The following is a 26,003-nucleotide window of genomic DNA, read 5'->3' as shown; positions in this document are numbered from 1 at the left end:
GTTCCTTCCTCCTCAGGGGGCCACTCCTCACACTCTTCCCCTGCTCCAGTGTGGGATCCCTCTTACAGACTTCTTCACGAACTGTGAAGTGTGGGTCCCCTCCATGGGGTGCATCCTTTAGGAACAGGCTGCTCCAGCATGGGTCCCCCGTGGGGTCACAAGTCCTGCAGCAAACTTGCTCCAGTGTGGGCTCCTCTGTCCATGGAGCACTGGTCCTGCCAAGAGCCTGCTCCAGCCTGGGCTTCCCACGGGGTCATAGCCTCCTTCAGGCATGCCCCTGCTCCAGCATGCGGTCCTCCACAGACTGCAGGGGGAGATCTGCTCCACCGTGGACCTCCATGGGCTGCAGGGGCACAGCCTGCCTCATCATGGTCTGCACCAGGGGCTGCAGGGGAATCTCTGCTCTGGCACCTGAAGCACTTCCTGCCCTCCTTCTGCACTGACCTTGGTGTTTGCAGAGTTCTTTCTCTCACATATTTTCATTCCTTTCTCTGGCTGCCATTGCTGTTGCACAAGCAACATTGGTGTTTTTTTTACCTTCCTTAACTATGTTATCCCAGAGGTGCTCTACCATGGCTGATGGGCTCAGCCTTGGCCAGCAGCGGGTCCATCTTGGAGCCAGCTGCCATTGAATCTGTTGAACATAGGGGAAGCTTCAAGCAGCTTCTCACAGAAGCCATCACCTGTGGCCCCCCAGCTATCAAAACCTTGCCACACAAACCCAACACAAAAATTTCATTTTTTCTTTAGGATATATAAGGTCAGCTTATTTTAAGATTAATAGAGCTTCTGAATTGCATGGGAAGGAAGAAAGCAAATACAAAGAATTGAAAATGTGCTGCAGACTTGTTTACCAACCTACTCAGCTATTGGTTTTAACATATGAAAATATTATTTGTAACTTACGCTTCTTGCGTTCGGCTAAACCTCTAGCATATAGAGAAAAGCTAGGAAGTAAGTGGAGAAAAACTGTTATTGTAGCTCTGTGAAACAGATCAAATGATATCTAGAAACATAATTGTAGCATATTTTATATGTGAGGGGACTCCTAGGTTTCCTGTGCTCTGCTGCATTAACTAAAAAGTTGTCTTTAATATGAGATCTGTGTCTAAGTTAATATTTAAAACTTTGCTATTTACAGAATGTTTAACCTAAAGATTTTTCTAACAACTATTTTAGCCATCTAAAATATTAGATACAAAGAGCAGAGAAAAACTGAAATGCTCATAAAAAATGTTTTTTAATTTGAAGAAAAAAGGGATGAAATACAGATGTAAAAATATGTGAGCTAAAGCAGTGACTAGGCACTGGAAATTCTGAGGACAAGGATGTGAGAATGGCGGGAGAGGACAACGCAGTGAACATGGGCAGAGGCAGCTTGGGGAATGCAGCCTTGAATTGGCAGTGGAGGTGGTTCAGTTGTGAGGGAAGGATAGCTATTGTTAACAACTGCTCCTCTATTCCATGGAGCATTGCCAACTAATAAAGCCTGGGTTATGAATCACATGCCCTTTTACCAAGTGTTTCATCAAAGACCAAAATTCTTTTCTTAGGATTGCAAAGATTTTTATTGTTATTTAATCTAGAGAAGTGACACTGGAATGGTGTTGCACTGTGTTGTCACTTCATGAAAGTCTGCAGGTGGGAAGCTGAAGCCCATAAGTTAGATTGGTTCAGTAGTCTGAGGTGTCTGGAGATATGTTAAATAATAGTGTTTAAAATATCTGTATTAATTGAATAATATTATAAGACTATTGCTGTTATGTAGTGATTTTGACCTGAGTGATCCAGAAAAGCATCAATTAATAAGCACCATGTGGTGATCAAAGACTGGCATCCCTTTCACTTACCAGCTCAGCATTAGTAGTGATCTGATCCCATTTTTTGTAGCTTTTATTTTGGAACTTTGAGGGAAGTTCTCTGATGTTGCTGGTTTGGAAGGCATTCAGACATCTGAAGCTGGAGATAGACATCTGCTGTGCTGAAAGCCTGAACAGGGAGATTTGCTAAGCAAAGCAGATCAAACTGTGGGCTAGAATCCCATTCTTGCTGAAGATCTAATAGTACTCATGGCTGGCACTGAAGTCATTACAAAGACACCCTAAAGAAGCCATTGAGGACATTCTGTCTGGATTTAGGCCAGGTCTTCTTCTTTTAATGGTCTTCCTTTCTTCTGTCTTCTCCTGAGTTTCCTTTTATCTGGCTAATGGATCATGGCTAGAAGTCAGAGAGGATGGGCCTAGAGCCAGGAGAACATCCCTATGAGCACTAGCAGAATCTGTCCTGCAGAATGAGCATTATGAAGCAATGCTGCAAGTATAAATTGAAGAGGCTTGTCTGTGACCATGCCCAAGTAGAACACTATAAAGCTCTCATGAGGTTCAGCTAGCCTTATGCTGCCCAGCTTGTCCATGTACATGAAAGTTCTTATCATACAGAGCCTGATGTTGGAGATTTTCTTTTGCTCTCAGTTTCTTTACAGCTAATTTCATTAAATGATTTTTTTTTTTTTTTTGGTTAAGACAATGGCCAAGGAAGAATTCATTATTTCCTCTTGCAAAGTTCTCTCTCTCCCACCTTTCCATCTAGGCATAGTTGTGATACAAATCTGTCACATTTCTGAGTCCTAGGGTGTCTAATTAAAAAATGCTGATGATATTCTTAAGCCAGGACTCCATAAATACCAAACTCCTTAAATAAATTCTGATGATTTTTTTTTTAAAAAAAAGCTTCTCCTGAAAGGTTATCTAATTGCTTTCCTACTTACTGCCTATTGATTTTACTACTATATTTCAAGTAATTCTTCATCTAATTATCTCTAAGCACTATAATTATGGCCAATTATCATAATACATATGTTGTATAATTTCATTATATTCATTGGTGACTTGAAATCCAAGCTGATACAAAGATGAAAGCAGAGTCTAGACCATTATATTTTGTTCCACTACTGTAGGAGTTCGATGTAAGGCTGTCTCCCTAATGTCATGTGAAAGAAGAAGGTGCACTTTTGTAAAACAGCTTTTCTCATAGAAGATGAGAGGTGTGGTGGGTAACAAAGTAGCCAGGGCACCAAAGCAGACCTGAGAATTGCTGGTGTAGTCACAAAAAAATAATCCTAAAGTTTTTGTTGCTTGATCATCAAGAATGGCATTAGATTACAGAGAGAACTAAATTCTGATGGGATTAATGCTCCTTTTCTCTTAAAGGTTCAAGCAGAGAAACAAATTTCCCTAGATAGAGCTTCTCAGGATTAAAGAAAAATAGTTACTCCAGATACGGTATACGATCCTGTGACTTTCATATCTCCTGTGATTTTACCCAAGTAAGGCACGCTATGTTTTGATTTGTTACTGTGCAAGATGACTTTATCATATATTATTTGGTTTCTGGACAAGGTCTTCAACTAACCTGCCTTCATCAAGGTATGTCTATAAGAAGCTCATTCTCTTATAATTCAGTAGGAAGTGTTTGTTCAGCTACTCAGTGATTAGGAGGATTAATGATATAATGTTACATGTTTTATAGAAACATTTCAGATATCTCCAAAGTAGGCATCCAATGCCATTTTAGATGGCTGGGGTATCATGCTTACCCTTTGCTTGCTGCCTCAAAGCAACTTGACTCTCTCCTGTGTACTGCATCCTACTGCCAGTCCTGCATGGATGTCACTGATACCCTGGGATGTCTCAAATGTCACTATACAAACACATTTTAGCACCTGAATCTCACCTTTTCCAGCTTGAATATAAATAGTTAATTTTAACAATACAAATTGGTGTGAGATACTGCCACTGAGATGTTCTGACTTCAACAAAAAAAACTTCCAAGCTGTTGTTATGTCAGATGGAAACCTATAAGCAAAACTTCTAAAATGTTGTTTGGTTTGGGTTGTTTGTTTTTTTGTAACCCAGGATTGAAAAAGCAAGTCCTTAACAAAGCAAAGCAATGTTATTGTTGCAAAATAAACACCTGACATAGTTATTTAGCAAACAGGATAATTTTGGTACTATTATGACATGTTGTATTGTACCTCAGAGAATTTTCCTATCATTGCTTTAAATTTTATCTGGGGTCTATAGAATGTGACAATTTCAGCCTGTAATGAATTATCTCCATTGGAAGATAATTTGACAGTTTTATAAACTGTCACATCCATAATTTCAATGATAAATTAGAATTTCACGCAAAATATCTTGAACTGAAAAGCAGTGATCTTCAAATTTAGTTAAAACAACAGACTTCAGGATTTCATGCTCCCTTACACACAAAGTGCAACAAAATTGCTATCTTCTCTCCATTACCTGAAGAGGATACTACTTGTGTAATGTGCTACCAAGTCTGAAGTTCGTGCAATACAATGGGTTTAGGAGCAGAAAAGTGAGTTTTCATGACAGAAAGTTGGTGTTTGTTTCATAAACTTAAAAAAATATATATAATTTTGTAACCTGAAGTATTTAGAGGAGAAAGCTTATAGAAATGTTTGATTAATCTAAACCAATTCTCCTCTGAAAAAAAAAATTCCAATGGACAATTTGCAATCATTTCCATCTTGTGATGCTTTGTTGGTTTAGTGTCTTTGCCATATTGCTCTGCTAATTACAGCAACACTCAGTTCTGTTGCCACAAAGTATAATAAATCATGTTTGGAAATGTATCTGCAAAGCAGATACTCCTTCCAAGTTAAAAAGTCGAACATCTAGACTTCAGTTGACAGTAGATACACGTTTCTCATTTCTTACTACGTTTCTAATATAAACTACAAGCTGCTTCAAAAGAAGCTCAAACTTGACCCAGGGAAATCTCTTTCACCCTTGTATGCTCATCTTTTGGAAACGTGCTCTACAGAGCAGTGTTTATGGAAAAATAAGAAAGATGTTAGAGTTTAGCATTTAATCACCCAAAATAAAACATGCCCCTATCTAAGATAACAAGAGTATTGTCATTGCTCTCAATGAAGCCAGAAGTAGGATGCCAGACTGAACTTAGCTGCTATTTATTAAATGAGGTCTGGAGCTTTTTGCAGATTGTTCAGAATCAGCTCTAAAGTCAAATCTCTGGTTTGCTACATGTTACTGACAAGAAAGAATTACAAAACTTGAAGCACTAATGAAAATATTTAATTTAATTTTTTTTTTTCTAAAGAAAAAGCTAGTATGCTAGCAGGTCCAAAATAAACATTTTCTCTGTGGTGCTTTTTCTTTTCTGAACTTGAAATTTGAAATTATACTTCATATCACTTAGCATAATGTTTCCATACTAACAGTTATAAGCTCTTATAATAAATTGACCAAAATTTTGCAATCTCCTCTGACATTTTTTGCCTTTGGCAATTTTTAAAATGGATGCATAAATATATAGACATGTTGAATGGTCTTTTAATGGCTATAAATTCTCTTGAGCTAATTCAAGGTTTATTTTGCCTCTGTAAATGTCTCCTGCTCATGTCAGGGGCCCTCAACCCAGCTCTGTTTCTCTAACCTGGCAAAGCACTTAAACTAGCGCTTAACTTCAAGCACAGGAATAGATAATGGGTATTAAAAGGCTAACCTTGTGTGTAAATAATTTCTAGGCTATCTATCAGCTCCTTAGAGGAAAGGAATTATCTTCAGAATATCCTGAGACTTCCATAGCTTCAGGGGCAAAGTCACACAGATCAGTAAGACCTGGTGTGTAGTAGAAATGAGGTCAAAGATTCCCATACAGGAAGTTTCCGTGTGAGAACGCAAAATTTATTATGTGACCTTGTAGAACCTTATCAGCAGAACAGACGCTGATGAAAATATTGCAAGCATCAGGTGCAACCATAGCAAATAAATTCAGGAGATAGTTGATAGTTTTGTTTCAGTTTAGATGCAGATTTTATTTTTTTTAATTATTATTCAGTAACTTACAGGGGGCATTTCTCAGTTACATTATTTGACTAAGATGATGTGGCCAAAGTCAGCCATGATAGAATTGCTTAAAATTTGTCATGGCTAAGAACTATGTAGGTTTGGGATTTTTAGCAAGCAACATGAAGAGACAGGCTAAGCAAAAGCCAGTATAGCCAGGGAAGAAACCAGGAAGACAAGAAGGTGTGTGGTGTTGACTCCAGCAAATACAACAAATAAAAGGACCATGCTGATCTGGGGCATCAAGTCATTGATAAAAGCTGGTATGAGAGCTATTGTTAGCCTGGAAAGCTAGGTTGAAAAAGTATACTGTAGACAGCTGGGAAGATCTCCGTCCAGAAGCCACTGAAACGAGAGGTCACAATGGAAATGGACAGGTCTGATTCTTCTTCAGGTCATCTGTGTCCTTAGCAATTCCAGTCACTTCCACTTTCCTTCACTAGGATTTAGCATCATCTTCAAGCAGATTGAGTTAGCTTTCAGTCCAGCATTAGAAGTCTTGCAAAGTTTTAGCTAGGTCTGAATGTCCCCATTCTATTCACTACAGCTTAGCAAAAAAATTTTGGTTTTAGTTGGTGAGTCCATGCACATTTGTATTATTGTTTTCTAGATAAGCTAAGGACATTTTAATCATTGCAAAAATAAATATCTGTTAGATTTTACCTATATTTTTTGCTTATCTATCTACTAAACTCAAACTCAATTGTAAAAAGACAGTAAATTCTTAATACAGTAAGAGTTTACCCAGAAAAATTGATATTGAAGAATGACAGCAAAGAGAGTCATATAAGTAGTATGACTTTGCCATGTACTCAAGCATTTTTGGAGCCCAGACAGTACATTAAGAAGTGACAGATTCATGTAGTTTAGCTGGTGATTTATAAAGTTTGCTAGCTGATTTAATAGAATGCTAGAAAGCGTTGTTGTTCAACCAAGTAAAGAGAATCATAAAATGGTAATGAATGTTATGACAGTTCATGAATATTTCATTTGGGGTATCTTTCAGATGCCTGTTAGTTTATCTCAAGATCTAGGAGTATATTGCATATAAATCTGATACAGGGTAGAACTGCACAATATGCCAAGAGACAGAGAAGAGAGGTCTGAAAGAGCAACGTGTGTTTGAACAAGTATCTCCAAAGCACTATGTCTCAGTTAAGTTTTCTACTAAATGAATTGTAAAGTATCTATGGCAGCAAGCAGTGGTCTTATATTTCTTTATTTGCTATTTGAAAACATATTTAAGCTTTTTAAAGCATATTTAAAAGCATATTTTTAAAGCATATTTAAGCTATATGAAAACATATTTATTTGCTATTTGAAAACATATATTTACAAACAACAGGTAGGTTTTTTCATGCTTGTCATCTTTACCAATAACTTCTGAGAGTACTGGTTTATTGTAACTTTGAAGGTAAGCTTTATTTGAAAAGGCCAACTGAATTCTCATATCATCAGTTATTGCTTACACATGCTGACCAGAGCAGTGTACAGTGGGGACAGACATTTGTGATAAGGTAAATCTGGAAAAAAGACTTCCATTTTTTCATTTTTAACATCCTGAAGTGGTGAATTCTCTATGCTGCTTTAAGTCTTGCATGGATATATTTGCCCCTTAATCAATTAAATATTCCGTTGTTAATTTTGTAATAGGTCTTGAATACTTCAAATTCTTTTTGTGTTCTAATGCCAAACACTGTAAAAAAAAAAAAAAAAAAAAAAAAAAAGTTTTGTCCATATAAGCTGTTTTTCACTGTCTTTTCATGCGTACAAGCAAGATGGACCTGCCTTTTCACAGCAGCGCTGTACAGCATGAGGTGCAAATTCTTGTTTCTGTTTCCTTGGTTGTTTCTTGTGATAAACCCCTTTAGAGCAATGGACATGCAACTTCATGCACCCTGAAGGCTTGCACAACTCAAAGCAATGAAAGAGCAATGTTTGAGAGCAGATCAGCAGCGGTGCCATGCTAGAAGTTCAGTTTAATGAGAATTACTCAGAAAAGGTGAAAACAAATATGAAGTGGCTTACACAGTTAGTTTGCAGATTTTCTGTAAGCGCTTGCATATGAAATGAGAATGAATCCCATTCCACAGTCTGAAGGCTTGTATTATTCCCACTGTGAAGTCTGAAGGGTCTTGTATTAGCCCATGATCCAAGATTCAGCTTCATTTTTCTATCTTATAGGCAAGATGAGCTTGTATCTGCGGATGAAAATGCACTATTTGCAATGAATTAAAAGGAAGGTGGTAGGAGAGATTCTTTGCTGCTAAATGTATCGTGGCACAGCTTTGTACCACTTGACACCATCTGAAAGACAATAAGACAGGAACAGCATTTCATGAAAGCTGCAAGGCTTTTTTTGCAGTTTGTCATACTGGTTGAATCACCATTTGTGAAGGGGTATAATTCGGTATTAAAATCTCAGTAGCACAAATCATTGCTTACTTTCAGTAAAAAGCCTAGATGTCCATAAATGAGTCTGCTTTTACCAAATTAATTGATACTGCAATACAAACAAAAATGTGCGGTTTCCCTATATAGTTTACTCCATTTCATTATAACCAGCACAGGTAACTGGTACAGTCTCACATAGGTAAGCCCAAATAATTTTTTTTTTTATTATTATCATCACATTTTGGATAGTATCACACTGAACAAACAGTGAGCACACAGTTTTCAGTAGCTTCAAAGATAGCTTGATCTATATTTGCAAGATGGATAAAAAAGTCTGAAAATATTTGTGAAGAATTGTTTGTTCTGCTCTGGCTTGTGTCAAGGTCTGCTCTGCAACCCAGAGAGAGAAAGAGGTATGCTGTCCTAGCAGATTTGACTTATGTTTACAGTAATTTGTTTGGCCAGTGTTTATTACTTAATAATCAATCTTTATTATTACATTAATTCTAATTGGGATATGTGAAATATGTAGTGCATTGACCACATGACATCAGTTTACTTGCTGAATAATTTAAGCTATTTCCTTCTAATACCTTAGGCTGCAATATCATTACTTTTAGGCTGTCCTAATATTCCAGTTATATTGATGTTATTTCACTTGTTATTACCTTCTTGACAGGAAATTGTTTTTCAAATATGGAAATCTTGCTCAAATATTTCTTGATGACAGAATCCTGCATTAGTCTATAATGTATCATAATAACAAAACAGGGCAACACAGAGCAGATGATTTGTTTTCTAACCTGTGCCAGGCTTCACAGTACAGGGACAAAAGATGCCAGAAGGAGAATTTGGTCTGTATATTTTTTATATATTCTTATGCATTTGCCAAAATTCAGGGAATAATCTTGCTGATAATACAGAGGCAGCAAACACACAACCCTTAAATGGACAGAGTGATTTATCCCACTTCATGCTGCTTTGTAAGCAATATGTATCGCTCCTATGAGTCTTCTGCTTAAAGAATTGTAAGAAATATATCTTACTATTACTTTTATTGATAAAACAGGCCAAACCACCTTAATTCATTCTTCATCCAGAGTCTTTTATCACAGTGTGATTGTGATTAGGATTCTGATCACCCTGTGTGCCACTCTGAGATTGAGAGTCTCTATCTACTCATCTATTATTCTTCGTGAAGCAAAGCTCCAGTGTACCATCTGTTTTCTTACTGAGTCTTGCATGTAGCTGCAAAGAGCTCATCACCAGAGATTGAGTCTGGCAAGCAAGCTCTAGATTTGCTTAGAGATAGCCAAGCATTTGCTGCTATTGGCCTGTTTAAGTTTCAGGTGAAAATTAACTACTGTTCTCTGACATGTTTTAATTTATATTTGATCTAGTATTTATTTACATTTAATTTTTACTTAATTTCTATTGATCATAATTGACTTTGGGGTTTTGTTTGCTTTTTTCCAACCCAAAATCAATTGGGAAAAGACCCCAAAGCTATAAGTAAGCATGCTATATAGCTTTAATTGAGGACAATTATGTCTTGTATCATAATACAAGTTGAATTAACAAAGGCTGTTTTATGCTGATGATGTCTGCCCCTTTTGACACAAGAAACAGAGATGGTTCCTGGTATGCTCATGCTCAGACAAAAATTGGTAGCAGCAACCAACTGAGTATACCTGAATATAATCATCCCATGATTGCTCTTGCTTAACCAGGTCATATAATCACCTTTGCTTTATTTTAAGAATGTAGGATTGAAAGCTGAAGCACCCAGGCATCACAAGTTTACATTAAGTTGTACAAGATTGAAAGGCAGGGTGCTGAACACTGCATAAGTTTGGGATGTGGCCATCTCCGGAACATCCCACCATCCCTGCCCCATGTACCACTGTCTCCTACAATAAGAAGGTGTAGCTCTACCCGGCTCACTGCCACTGAGCTTTCCCCGTTTTCCTTGAGGCTTTTTTTTCCTTTAAACTACACAATGCTATTGGAGCTTCATAACCTGCAGTATTTTATGATAGTCTGCGCTATTCCCCAAAGAGCAATAAAATGTAGCTTTTGAGGCTCCTCTTTTTGATCCATTATTTAGAGCCTAATTTGTGCTATCTGCAATCCCCACATCAGTGCCAGGGGTCCTGTAGTTCTGCAAATTCCCTTCAGGACTAGACTAAAATCATAAATCCTTTTTTAGGAGGTATTTAGACATCATCATAGTACAATTTTTTTACAGCCTGCTCCTCTTACCACGGATTTGATTTTCATAGTAGAGAAGGTCTGTCTGAGGAAACAACTCTATTTCTTACTGACTCTCAGCTTCCAGATTGAATTTTTACTTGGCAACAAAACTTTCTATCCCAAGACGATGGTTAGACTGTATTGGTCCTGGGCTCAGCTCAAGCAAACATTTGTGTTTGTACAAAACCTGGCTATTTTCCCCATATGCTCAGTAGGACTCTGGGAACTGAGCCATACAGGGTCAGCAAGATCTGAAGTCATTAGCTCTGTGCAGATTCTGCATGAAGCAATGCAGGTTATTAGACTATGTCAGTAGCTTTATTCCTGTAAATGACACCTTTATAATATGCACACACTTGGGCAATCAGTCTTTCTTTTTTCTCTCTTCACCCTCACCCCCGTTTTCATTTTACAGCAGGAGTCAAATCATTCTTTTCCTTAAATATGCTAAGGCCTTTTTTCACTTCCATTGAATTCAGTTTGCTATATATAATGTTTTGCCTGACATGGTAGCCCAGTGATGCCACATGGCAGTCTGATACTGCATTATGATTCATTCAAACGCCATAGCAGCACACAGTACTTGACAAAACTAGTCCATGACAGGGTCTTTAGCCCAAGCAGCTTGCAGTCTAAGTGCTAATGATACTGTGATGAAAATCCAGAGTCATGGGCGTGCTGCTGGCAATAACTGTACAGAAGTATTGCGGGCTTTCTATTTGCAGCACCAGGGAATTTTGTGTGGGCTTTAAAGCAGCTCAGAAGGCAACTTTGTTGAGTGAGAGAGTTAGAATGCATGTGAGTTACACGAGAAGCAGCGTTAACACCCCTTCCTGCTGGGTGAAGGGTCCTTGTACAAAGGTTTGGTTCCTACTTCAAAGATTACAGGCATGTCTTAGATTAAGGAGTCCTTGAAACACAGTTCATCCAGAATGCTGCTCACAGGAATATCCTAGGGATATAATCTATAATAGTATATTACCTTGTTTCACCTCACAATCCGTCTCTGAGAACCAAAGACAATCTTTTCTTTTTTTTTTTCCCTTTTCCATTATTTTTGACATTGAGTAGCTCCAGGAAGGGGAAGCACAAGGTTTCTCAAGACTCCCAAAAGCCTCTCTCTCTAGCAGGAGCTAAGAATCATTGTGCATGTTATATAAATAGCTAGACAGAACAAAATCCTTCAAAGAGAGCAGAGCCTGGAGATTAAAAATGGTAAGTCAGAAATTAGTCAGCAGAAAGGTGAGATTTATTCAGGTACTTACTCAGCCATTGCCCTGGAGACTATATGATTTGATATCTGTATGAAAAGTGCAGATGGACCAAAAGAAACTTGCAGTCTGTAAGTCAGGATGGTCTGAGAGACAAGAGCTGCTGCTTCTTTCTACCAGTGCTGTTTTGTTCCCCTCTCTTTGTGGGTGTTTTGTTTTATCTTCTCTCCAAAAGAGCTGTTATCTTCAACACCTTCTGAAGAAACATCAGTGTGATCTTACGTAACAGGCTAAACCAGTCTCTAACAGTGGTGGTTTGCCATGGAAATTGGCAGACTGATATTTCTCAGAACCTCATACCTTGTTTTACTGCCTGATGACAAGGATGACAAGGCCATGCTAGTGCTTTGACCACCTGATCCCTCTTATGCCACTGAAATCATCCACATCACAGTGCAGTAATTGAGTAATGCTTCTGCTGTAACTCTGGATGCGCTCTGAAAACCTTCAGCCTGGAAGAGGCTGTACACAAGGAAGATAACACCTCCCTGCTCCCCCATGCACACCAGGTCTGGCTCTTACCTACATTATTAATTGTTTGTTTGAAGGATTTTTAATAACCATTCTTCAGTTATCAAAATGTTCTTGTTTTTTGATAAGTTGCAACTTATATTATCTAACAAGATACAGTACATCTGAAATAGTAAGGGAAAAATGAATACCTGCTGCTTTCACTTCTGATATCAAAACTATGTGTGACATAATACTGCTGGTCAGAAGCAGCAGATTGAGCTGCTAATGGCCATGTTATCTGTGAAATACAGATTTTTCCTTTCCACAGATTGCTTGGGGGAAAAGTACAGAACAGTGAATTCTCACATTTCAGACTCTCTCTTGATAAAAATAAATGTTTGATTATTCAAATATATGCTGATTGAAAAACAAAATTCAAAGTGGATATTAAAAAATGAAATGGAAAGAAGTCTTCATGCTTAGTGCCTAAAGCATAAAAGGTTCGTATTCATGATCCTTTTTCCACTAAAGACTTCATCTCTGGCACTGGGCAATTCTGCCAGGCAGATGCTCAAAGTGGCCACACAACATTGCAATCATCTTGGTGGGATGAAGATCTTTAAGCAGAATTGAGGATCTGGATTTGGTCCTTTTGGGTCAGTTCCCAATCTGTGAAATAGCAAAAAGTAGTTTTCTGTTTAAAACTACACTGTGTAGGTACATTGTGAGTAATCGCAATACTTCTGTGATGAAGACCATAAGCAGAACAGTTACATCATCATGGATGTAACAGTCAAATTCCTAACTTTGTTGTGCTTAACACTGTCTGAACTTTATATAGTAAGCTATCTCAACTGAAAAGTTGAAAAAATAAACCAATAGAAATAACATAGGGAGTAAAGTTTTTTATTAAATACAAAGTCAAAATAATTGATATTCTAAAAAATACTGTGTTGAACTTCATTCCATATGAAGGTATTCGAATTTCATTGTAATTGTTTAAAAGCACAGACAGTGTGTGAATAAATACATTCACTTCATGCATGCATCTTGGCTAACTTAACTGTCACACTCATATTGACAGTGGCTTGAAAGTGTTATCCCTCTTCGTAGGGAAACAGTAAGTCAGAAAAGCAAAGTTTTCACTGATTGCAACTTCACTGTATGTGGCGATGACAAATCAGCGTCTCTTAACCTACAGCTTTTGTCATGAAATGTGTATGAGAGGGATGAGTGAGTTTAAAGAAAATAAGGCAGTGGGCACATACTCCATTTTAGTTTTTTGATATCTTGAATTATTAAAAAGACAGGTGCTGCTTGGCAGATAGCTTCCATTGCTGTATGAACTACCAACTGGCAAAAGGAGCAATGTGTTGACAGATATCTTGACCGTGAATTACAATTACAGGGATTGAAACATGAAGGATAGAAAAGAGAGAACCCCATTACATTTACAGCTGGAGTGAACAAAAACCTGCAGATAGATGATAACAATATGAACTGGCATGAATTATTTTAGGATTAATTCCTTTTTAAACAGTTAATGTAGATCACAAACTAGAGGACCTTTTTGCTAAATGACACTTAACACTAGGGCAAGCTACCCTGGTAGACTGGTAACAGGCTATAATGCTTTTAATCTATAGGTCATTGACTTCAGTCTGTCTCAAAATGCTAATTATTAGTGGAGGGTCAAGGATCTCTTCACTGATCTAGACAAAGAGTTGTGGTCAATGGCTCCATGTCCGGCTGGAGACCAGTAACGAGTGGTGTCCCTCAGGGATCGGTGTTGGGACCAGTCTTGTTCAACATCTTTGTCGGTGACATGGACAGTGGGATTGAGTGCGCCCTCAGCAAGTTTGCTGATGACACCAAGCTGTGTGGTTCGGTTGATACGCCGGAGGGAAGGGATGCCATCCAGAGGGACCTCGACACGCTTGTGAGGTGGGCTGATGCCAACCTTATGAAGTTTAACCATGCCAAGTGCAAGGTCCTACACCTGGGTTGGAGCAATCCCAGGCACGGCTACAGGTTGGGCAGAGAAGAGATTCAGAGCAGCCCTGAGGAGAAGGACTTGGGGGCGTTGGTCGATGAAAAAATGAACATGAGCCGGCTTCAGTGTGCACTCGCAGCCCAGAAAGCCAACCGTATCCTGGGCTGCATCAAAAGGAGCGTGACCAGCAGGTTGAAGGAGGTGATCCTGCCCCTCTGCTCTGCTCTCGTGAGACCTCACTTGCAGTATTGTGTGCAGTTCTGGTGTCCTCAACATAAAAAGGACATGGAACTGTTGGAACAAGTCCAGAGGAGGGCCACGAGGATGATCAGAGGACTGGAGCACCTCCCGTATGAAGATAGGCTGAGAAAGTTGGGGCTGTTTAGCCTGGAGAAGAGAAGGCTGCGTGGAGACCTCAGAGCAGCCTTCCAGTATCTGAAGGGGGCCTACAAGGATGCTGGGGAGGGACTGTTCATCAGGGACTGTAGTGACAGGACAAGGGGTTATGGGTTCAAACTTAAACAGGGGAAGTTTAGATTGGATCTAAGGAAGAAATTCTTTACTGTGAGGGTGGTGAGGCACTGGAATGGGTTGCCCAGGGAAGTTGTGAATGCTCCATCCTTGGCGGTGTTCAAGGCCAGGTTGGATGAGGCCTTGGGTGGCATGGTTTAGTGTGAGGTGTCCCTGCCCATGGCAGGGGGGTTGGAACTAGATGATCTTAAGGTCCTTTCCAACCCTAACTATTCTATGACTCTATGATTCTATGTGAAATGTTTAAAATTAATCAAGTCTACGAAATTAGATCCTGAAAATAATTCTATCAAAGGTGTCAACTTTTTGGGGTATTTTTGGGAAAACTCTGCTGCTCCTACTTTTCTCTTTTGTGCTAGCAGCTCCGTGTTACAGAGAAAATATTATTTTTCATAGTAGACAGATATGATCTTTTTATTTTAATTTTTCTGTCTTTACCCTCTTTCCCTACTTAGACCTCTCTGTTTCTGACAGAGAAGGACTAAGAGTCAGTGTGGCTTTATCTACTTGCAGCCCCATTTCATGACAGGTGTTGGACTTGTTTCACCTTTCTTAGTTGCCAATCCACTTCTATGGAACAGACATTTTGATCTATAATGGAGACCATAGACATAAAAGTAATAATAGACAAACCAGCATCTGGACACTGTCTACATCACCACAATTATGCTCTTACATGTACTTCTTGCAGTTGGATAATCTTCTTGGGGAATTTTTTGTGTTGTTAATAACATTTTATGACATTTTGACTCCTGTGCAGCGTGGTAGATTTAAGTACTGTCAAGAATTAAGTTCACACCATAACTCCTGACTATTTCATAACAGAAATTTCTCTTTCAGAGTTAAATACCAAAATGATGAGTGTGGGAAGAGTCAAAGTTTTTCATTCAAATAGTATTTATTGTTTTACCCGTGGTCCAGCAAGTGAATCCAGCTACTTATAACATACAAAAATCACATCTGCTCCCTTCTGCAGAATTTATAAGCACTCTCTCTACTTCTTTGTTGCAATATCTTAGATCTTCAATAGAACCACTAATGACCATGTGAACTCAGAGGTGCACTCTTGATTGATTGATCTTAACTTTTTAAGTAGTCTTAAATGCATTAACTTTTTTGTTGATTAAGTTCTGGACAGATGCTTTTATTCAGTAAGGAGTTTCAGGATCTCATGTGCAGCTCTCGGGACAATTAGATTATTATCTTTCAGGAGAACCATCCTGCTTTGTAGCTCATCACTATTATCTCTCATTAAGAGTCTAGCCTGCACAGAGAACAAGGAAGGTTTTCTCATCCTCATTATTTTCCAAACCACAAGCTCCCTGGCAAGAGTATTTGTAAATCCAAGTTGTTCGTTACAACAGCTAGATGAAAACGTGATCTAAAACCATTGCCACATAAAGCGAAAACCAGATTTGGACACAACAGTTGTATTTTTACATAAAATGTGGAAAACACTACCAATTGTGTATTTACAGCTTAGAAGATACCCTCTGGGTCACAGGTATTTATATACACAAATTAGTAGAAATTGCTAACACTTTAATTCAATTATAATCTGTTATTTCTTTGCAACTTTGTTGATCCTAAAAAATTTGGAGACCATTAAATTGTAAAACTGCTTATCAGAAGCACTAGAATTGGGGAAATAGCTTGGCAAGCCACACACAGAAGGGATCATTGTCTATTTTTTAAATAAGTGACATAATTTGAATGTGCTGGTTTCAGGCTATTAAAAGACTAAACAAGCCATACTTAGCTTTTCATGTTGCTCTTCTGTTTAATGGTTATATTGACAAAATCTTTCCTTTTATATGGCAGGGAGCAGGCATGAAATGCCTTATTTTACATAACAGCACCCTGGTAGTGTGTGCTTGTTAAAGGAAAACAGTCCTTGTAAAGGAAAACTAGACACATGCAAACAGGCTCAAAATGAGTATTTCATGCCTTCTCTCAGAAGCACTTAATATCTTAAATCAGAAGGTTGTCTGGGTCTATATGTCACAAAACAAATGTCCAGACTGAGACTGAAGAGGCTGATCTGCACCCTCTAGTGACCCAAACTAGTTGAAACATTGGCAGCTATAAATCACTAAATTACTTGGAATGCTTCTCCCCAGTCAAGACCTTTATTGCTCTATTACTTCTTTAGGGCAAATAATCAAAGACCTCAACAAAATTGAGAAAGCTGTTTCAGGACTGTATCAGGAGATACAGAAGCCTCCGCAGACCATAAGGGTTGACTTTTCCCAGCTGGCAGCCCATCCATGAGCAACTGTATAAGGTAGAAAGCAGATCCATAATATCCAAGCTGCTTGTTCTGTCCTCCCAGCCACCCATTCTCAAACTTTGCACTCCTGGAGCACAGACTAGGGGAAGTGTCTGTGCCTTCCATGCAGTCCCTGCATGCCATTCTCCCTCATGGGAAGGCTGTGCCGCTCCTAGCTTCCTGCTGTCATGCAGTAGGGTTGTATAGATTAGCCTAAGGGAGCCTTGAAAGCATGTTCCAAAAATAAAAGCAGTTATAGTAACCTGCTGTGGCAAGCATATGTGTGTATGATATGCACTTATTGCAAGCCTAGGATTTAATAGGATTAAATTCTGATCAGCAGAGAGAAGATTGATCGTAGTAATGAGAAGATGGGTTGAGTACATCTGGCTCAGTGGCAAACAGGCTTGAGGAAGAAAGTGATATAGTTCAATATACATTATGAAGGAATCATATTGGACCTTGGGCTTATTCACTATAGTAAGTGAGCAGTACTGTAAGAAAATTGGATAGTCTAGCATCCCCTTTTTAGGTAAGCATCTAATGCTTTTCTGTGATACTTTATTCCTTTTCCAGTACTAGGCATGAAATGAAGTGTTCAAAATAATATGGTTATAAAAGCAGATTTACAAACACAGAGAAGAATTCCCAGCTCAGTAGCAAATGTAGTGCCATGTAATGCAGCATTTGGTAAAGATTATCACGAAGCAATTTTCATGGCTGGATTCAAAACGTATGCTGTCAGTAGTCCTGTTTTCAGTAGCAGTGAACCTGACAGGGAAATCACCTGAGAAAGAGTAGACTCCCAACATTGTCAAACTGCAAGGCAACACTCCAAAAGGGACAGCTTGCAGCATACAGATGAAGTAAAGAAAACTATAGGGGGTTAGACTAGTAAAGGATAGTATAGGTGATCATTACTCAGAGGCAAAACGAGTGGAGAAAGAAAGTTCAAGCAGAGGGCTCCAGGGAATTACCAGGGAGAATAGTTAAAAATTTGGAGGAATGCTAATGTGCTAAACTAAGAAAAAGAGAAAATTTAAAAATCAGGAAAAAAACAAGTCAAGGGAATAGAAAAGGCAATGAAACCTGATGACTGCAAATGTGCTTTCCTGCTCTCCTGGCAGCCTTAGACTTGATAAGGAGAGATTGGCAGAAAGCAGACAGTGCAACTAGCAAATCCAAGTGCAGCCAGCAGACACTTCTAATGAAAAACAGTAATTAGAAAATGTCCTCTTCAAAACTGCTTTTGCCAGAAGTTGGTTTGTTTGGGTTTCCCTTTTTCTCTCTTCCTCCTCTTCCTCCCCATGCTATTTTGTGTTTCTAGAACCTCGTTGTACTATTTTTTTTGCTGGCTTTTTGGTGGTGGTAGGTTTTGTATCAATGTGGCTGTTCTGGTATCTTTGCATTGCCGCATTTCAGTTTTGAGTTGCTGCGTTGACAGTGTAATAGGGCTTTAAACCTGGGAGTTTAAAGAATGTGCAACTTTTAAACTGCAGAAAAAAATCTCATAAAGAAATCCATGCATGGCTTTAGAAAGTGCAAAAAATCATTTACTTAGCAGAAGGAAAATTAATATATTCTTCAAAGGTCATAAACATCTTTTTATGCCATTGTATTTTGATTTTACCATGTTTAATAAGTCTCTACACACAGTCCATTTTTTTTTGGTTCAAATCTTGAAGTATAAACAGTAAATAACAACTTCCCTAATGTTCATTATCTGATCAAAGAAACTGAGGCATGTAACAGTACAGAGGTGAAAAGACAGGGAGGATTAAAGGGTGAGTAGCTAATTAAGGAACCAGCCCTGCAAGCAATTACATATATAGTTAACATTAAGTACTTCAGCATTAATGGAACTACTCATATGCTTAAGTTAAGCACATGCGTTTGTGAACTGAACCTTGAAGACCACGTCCTGTGAGATGCTGAGAACATGCTATACATTGAAGGCAACAGGATTTCCCTGATTCCAGTGGGAGACGCGGATACTGTACACTTCCTAATCCCAGGCATCAGAACAGGGTAGCACAAGCTAGCTGGGAAGAGGCTGTTGATGGGGGGTTTCACATCAGGCTTACAAATGGACAGCATTTCTTTTCAGAAACATTCAGAAGCAAGCCTTTGTTGATGAGCATCTATTTTTAATAAGCTTCACAAGATCCATACTGAATTTAAGAGGGGTTTTTTATTCTATCAGACAGCAATACAACATAAAAAAGAACTAAAAGGAAGCCATTCAACCAGGGTAGGTTGGTACGAGGTATGGTGCCTGCAAGATTAAGTCGGTTGCAACAAGGTGCAGTTTTACTTCCCAAGATACATTTTATGCAGTAGCATAAACTGAGCTACTTCAGTCACACATCTGGGCTCATGCCAAGGTCACATTACAGCCCTGTACAAACAAAACCTCATACCCAAAGGACATATATCAAGTCAGTCATTCTATGTATACATTTGATCCAGACATCATTGCTTAAGTTAGCAAATTCATACATCCCTGGGAGCTGTTAAAATCTTAGAAACACTAACAACTACTTTTCAAGTAAAAGTGCACTGATCCTAATCCATTTATATATAAAAAAAATGTGGCATGCTCTGTATTATCCTTCTTCCCCAATAAAGGCAGATTTAATTCTATTTCAGACCAAAGTACCCCTAGCTTCTTCTGCAGTGATGACCTATTTTGATTGAGGTAAAGGCACAGAATCATTAATCCAGTAGGATTTCTTTAGTTTACCAGTTTATTTTTAAGAAGCACAACTATCTGTAACTTAAATGAGCAATGGGATCAAATGTAATTTGGTCCTATCTTCTGACAGTGATAACTGCCCACGCTAGCTAGGAAAAGATTTCATACACTGTGTTTGGTTCGCTGTTTCCTAGGAAAAGGGAATGGCTGTAGATATATTTTCTTGTGGTTTTATTTTGGGGTGGGGGTTTTTGTGTCGATTTTTTGTTGTTGTTGCTTTTTTTTCTTTTCCTGGTGTGCCAAAAGGAAAAGGCTTGTTTGGCATCATGCACTACATCGTTTATGGTCTTTCTGTATCATTTCCAAATAAAGAAATAGTTGTTGACACTGATTTAGAAATTAGGATTAAACTGTCAGCATCATAACTGCCAACCAGTTGAGCAGACAGTAAAATGATGAAAAGTGAGAAGACAGCCTTATCTTAGGCAGAGTGTATCTCAGTGGTCTATAGTTTCCTCCATTGGAACCCATTAAAATTATTGATTTTTTTAATTTTTTTTTTCCCTCCAATTCAAAGGAATTGACCTTTTTTAAACTGGGCACTGTAAAATCCTCAGTGTTTTCTCAGCTGTTGTCTTCACCAGTGAGATTCCATTAGTAGAGGCGGTTGTGAGAATTCAAAAGAAGGGGAAGAGGCATGGAGGGGAGGATGGATTGACTTGATTATTGAGCAATCAGTGAAAATGTCCTTTGACACTGAAACTCTTAGTTAGTGTTGACACGTCTGCCCGAGGCAGCCTCTGGAGAGGCAGTAAGAGTTGGAATGGTCACTTCTCTTGTACTGGTTGTTGTTCCATTTTGGGGTGCAAAATCTGGAGCAGACCAACTGGGAGAATTTAGATGCCAGCAGCAATATGTTGCTGCTTGGCATTAAATTCTTACTCACTACAAAGATCTATCATTTCACGGAGACACCATTCTCCTCATATTCAGTAAGCTTTCCATACCCTGCCATGAGTAAATAGCCTCAGCCAAAAAACTCCTCCCAGAAGATGGTGAGATTGTCGTTCCTTCATTGTCACCTCTCACATTCACAAGTTAATGCTGGAAATTATTTTTGAGTGTCCATTAGCAACTCCCAGATTCTCCCCATCATGTCAGATATTCTTCCCCCACTCAAACATTCCCATCCACATTTTGGGGAAAAAAAAAAATTTCTTAAAAAGTAGAATTCGCAAACAGTATTTTCAGCAGTACTTCTGTGCAGTGGCAAGTCTTATATTGCCAGTTCTGATGCCCCTGTCAGCATGAGAAAGGCCAGGCTACACCCTTCTTTTTTTCAGTCATCTTCTCAGGTGACTCATTGATATGACTTTTCATATCAATGTTCCACTTTTCCACAATTTTGAGTTAAGTTTGAAAGGCTACTGCCACAACTCTAGTGCCCCTGAACACAGGAAAAGATAGTTTTCATAGCCTATCCAGAGGGTTAGCAGCTTACCTATCATTGTGTCGGTATCCGCACATCCTTCCTATTCCATTTACCCTGCCTCTTCCTGGCCTGCAGACTTTGCAAAAGGGTCAAAGCTGGTTCTTGTGCACCTGAGAGGACATCCCTGGTTCCTTTACCTTTGTCATTCACTTCATTTAGACACCTCAGAGGGGATACGTCCCAGAAGCAGGGAGCATCTGAGCAGTGATGTGTGCCAGGCCCTCCTGGACTGGCCTCTACCAGAGCCAGGAGCATTTTTGGGAAAGGGAGCGTAGAGGAGAATTTGGCCTTTGCTCTGCCCTGGAATCACCCCTCGTAATTTCTAAGGACAGTATCTTCAGAAGGACCTAATTCTCTTAAACCTTGTGTAATTTGACATCAAAGTTCATCTCCAGCTGTGCTCACTATTGCTTTTTTCCCCTTTTCACATCCAAATCTGTTGCTAACTGCGTTTTCAAGTTTTTCAGTTCCTGTGTCTTTTGAAGTGTTGCTATGCCTGTGTTCCCCTGAGCCTATTCCCCAGCCTGATCTGCACTGTTATTGAGGACTGAGAGATCCTTTGTCCTAAATCCTTAAAGAAATATTTCAGTCCTTTCTTTATCCATTTCTGAGACAGCTCTGTCCCTTGGCCTGTGCACTTCCTAATCTACTCTTAACATTCTATGCATTTTTCTATGCACTTAAAATTCACTCCTAACTTTCAGCATTTCTATCAGCATTCACACAGGGACACTTGCATCTGTCCTGAACTGTCATTTTACTAAAATGCATTATCTCTTTACCATTTAAATTACAATTTCATATAATATCATTTGCATTTGCATGGTACCTTCACCCCTAAAAACCAAAAGTTTTTATTCTGTCTTAATAGATGAGTAAAATGGAATCAGAGAGACTAGAAAGGTATCTTTACAGCTCAATACAACTATATAGTCTCAAATTCATGAGCTTAATTGCACTGGAGGAAAATACTGTAAGCACAATGGATTGGCATGTAAATCAAACTGATATAAATCACAGATCTGAATCATGGGAGCTTGATTTGAATAACTGCTTTTAATCTTCATATGTATTTGTGCTTTTTATTGTTATTCTAAAATTGCTTGTTTTTACTGATGTGTGTAAACAGTCAAACTTGCAACTGCACAGAGCCTTTACTCCAGCTGGATATTTCTTACTATTTACTGTTCATATATGTATTCATTCAAATAGAAAATTAACATGTATTTATTCAAATTCTATGGTAGAAACCTTAACTTGCATTGGAAAATAGTTCACCGCGTGTTCAATTTTACTAGATGAGATACTTTCTTTTAATTTGTATCAAGCTGAATGTACCAAAACATATGCTGTTAGTAAACCCTGTTTTTCTTTTCCAATAACATCATTTATTAAAACATACATTAGCATTCTATTGGTATGAACTACATTAGGATGGGGACAGCCCAGATATGATGGGGATACAAGCCTACGGTATCCAGAAGTGAGACCACTGTGGTTGCTGAGCTGGCAAGGGAAGGAGGTCTTAGAGGTGCAAAATTGATGTGTGCCTCTGACAGGCCATGCCCTAGGTGGGCCATCCCCATAACTTGTCTTTTCTTTGTTCCCCAGTATCTGGGATATCATGGTGTAAGGCCTGCCTCCTAAATAGCCTCTTTGGTTAAGGCCAAATGGTAGCTCTGCTGAGAGCTCACGAGCAAGACAGCTGTGGTTTCTTTGGGTAGAAGCAGCCGTATCATTGCCTCATTTGCCACACATCTCTCTACATCAGGTTTATACTGGGTTGCCCATCCCCTGCTGCCCCTGCACTCACACACAACCAAGGACTTCACCAGGACAGACGGCTGGGTCCAGCGCATGTCTTGGTGTTCATCAGAGCTAATGTGGCAAGCACCTCTGCGCTAGTGACTAGGCAACAGGAGGGAATGATGACGATGCAACTGATCTCTCATGACCACAGATGTTTCCATATTGGTCATTGGAGGCACATGTGTCAAAGCTGTGAACTAGATGAACTAGACTCTAAGGTCCCTTCCAATCCAAACCATTCTATGATTCTAGGATTCTTTTGCCCAAAGTCACCCACTTTCATCAAAGACCATGATGCAGAGCCTTCACACTGGGCCACAGGACAGAGCAAAGCTGGGTTCAGCTGCCCTCAGAAAATCCTCAGAAGCCCTTCAGAGAGGATGCTTTACTATGAACAGCCATGTGTCAAAAATTCCACTTAACCTTTTGTAACGTAGACGCCAGAAAACACTTCCTGCCAAAGAATATTTTCTACCAATGTGAAAATTGTCATGCTGCATACGAAGAAAAGTAGACATTTCAGTTTGACATACTGAGAATTATTATTTCAATTCTAACTGGTAATTTAAAATCATTTCCATTTTATTCTAAAGAATGACGTTTCAAGAGCTTTAAGAAAGAAATGTTTCATTTTTGAATCAAAGGAAATATTTCATTATGTTCTTTTTTTTTCTTTTACTTTCTCCTTTCGTTTACTTGCAGTTTGCTGCAACTGTGAGCACTTTTTTGTTTTGTTTCAGCTTAATCCGATACAATTTTCATTTTGACAGATCTTCACACAAATCACAGTATCTGTTATTTACACACCTCTGTCTATTAAAGCAGTAACTGATATTCGCTGCTCACCACTTTAAGGACAAATTGAGGCCCTAATCCTGTAAAGACCTACCTATTTTTATGGGTAAAACTGCTTTCTGAGCACAAAGTTAATCACATTAAGCTTGTAAAGTGCTAGAGATCCTAGAATGGAAAAATTAGAGATGTGCAAAGTAGTATTTTGACCTTCAAACACTTCTCCTTTTCTCAGCCTTTTCCTGCTGAAGGTTGGGGAGCTCATTCAAACATAACTAAAAAAATAATGTTATAAACTCAGTTCTGCTTGAGTTTTTCATTTTATGCAGAAACCATATTCTTGACATGAACTGTATTTCAGTTTAAAATAATATCTGTCTGCTCAATTCAGTTCAACTTCAAATACTTTATTCCAATCTTTTGTTTTTAAAATGTCATATAAACAGAATGGGTAAGAACTGTGAAGACATGTAAAGAGTTATTAAGAGACCTTAAGTCAAAAGGTGTAAAATGTTTTTCTCAGTTGGGATAATGCTCTATTTGTTCTCCTTTCTCTCCTCTTTGTTCTCTTCAAAACACAGATCTCAGTATTAATGACCCAACAAAATTTTATTGCTCTCTTTGCTAACCCTCTTATTTGTACCCAAAGTGCCTAGAAGCATGCCTTTGCTCTAGGCTTCACTTGGTGTCATAGCTTAGGTGATGCTTTTCACTCTCCTTTTTTTGTATGTGGAAAAAAAAAATCATATACCAGCTTGAGAACACTTTGCATTCAAACAAGTGAGACAGAATGAGGGATAGGCTTAATCCCAGTTTTGCCTCAAGCAAAGTTTGAAATCGGCTTTTCTCAAAATATATTCAAAGTGAGTATGGGAGATGTTCATTTTGGCATCCACAGTTCCACCTGGGCAACACTCCCCCTACTTTCTTCTTTTGCTCTATTTTTCATCCTCTTTGCTGTAATTTGGCTGCATTTTCTCACCGTACAAACAGGGACTAACCCTGAGACCTACCTCCCTCACCTCCCCTGAACTTACGGTGGCATGATACCTGATAGATACAGGTTGGTAGAATACCAGAACATTTGTTAACAAAATGCATTGTTCCCATGTTGAGCAAGACAGAAATGGAAGTTAAGACAAAAAGCTTTCCTAGGACTAGGAAGTCTGAGAGCCATTGAAAGCTGTAAGATGCTCAGCTGCAAATCCATGCCTTCACACTGAGAAAAAAGCTGGATTTGGCATGAATTGTACCAGGCAGGTTCTGCAGCGCCAGTGTTGCTTGTGCACAGCTAATACTGCAGGGAAGCTGTAATACACCTCGGACAAAACTCTTAGATTTTATGCCTAGGTTAGGAGTTCAGGTTTAATCCTATGTGGGAGTTGCTGATCGTTGCTTATCACTTAGGGTGTTCAAAGGTTAAATTGGAGCCTCACAATGTAGGTCCTCAGCTAGCATGGCTCTGAAGGCTTGCCTTTATTACTTCTGCAGCTATGCCAGACTAGCCTGGTTGGCAGAGGCCCAAGTACAGATTCAAGACGTGCTGACAGGAATTTTTTGGCTGGTATAGCTGCTCCGCATTCCTGACTGACATAAGCAAAGACAGCATTTTTCTGCTGACGTAGCTGAACACACAAAAGAGGTCTCCCAGCAGAGCTAAGAGAAATGGAAGTGTGGATTTATTTTTAAATAAAGAAAATTGTTATCTATCGTGATTGTTCCAGAAGTCTTGAAAATCTGAAGCCAAAAGCCTCTAGCACAATAAAACAAATAAAAAAAAAAAATATAACTAAAAAAAAATACGTTATTTGTAGTAATGGGGAAGCACAGGTCATGATTTATGTTTTCTTGCAACTGGAAATACTGCTTTTTGATTAGCGTGAGCTCTTCCCCTGTGTCCTGAAACGACTGTAGGCAGTGTAGTCATATGTTGACACACGTCTTCATTCTTTGGCAGAAGCAGGCTGTAAACAGCGTGTAATGATTGCTTAAAGTTTCAAACATTTTTATTACTTTTTTCTTCTTGGTGCTTTTCAGGAAATAAAAGAGTATTGGTACCTTTTTTCTTAAATACCTTAAGTGTTGTTTTATCAAGCAACAACGAATTTTTTTTTGTATTAAAAATTGATGGTACAGCAGATAGTTAGCGTGTTATTG

The sequence above is a fragment of the Psittacula echo genome (genome assembly GCF_963264785.1).
Source record: "Psittacula echo genome assembly, chromosome: 6".
In the NCBI taxonomy this organism is placed as follows: Eukaryota; Metazoa; Chordata; class Aves; order Psittaciformes; family Psittacidae; genus Psittacula; species Psittacula echo.
Note: the sequence above shows the minus strand (reverse complement) of the source record.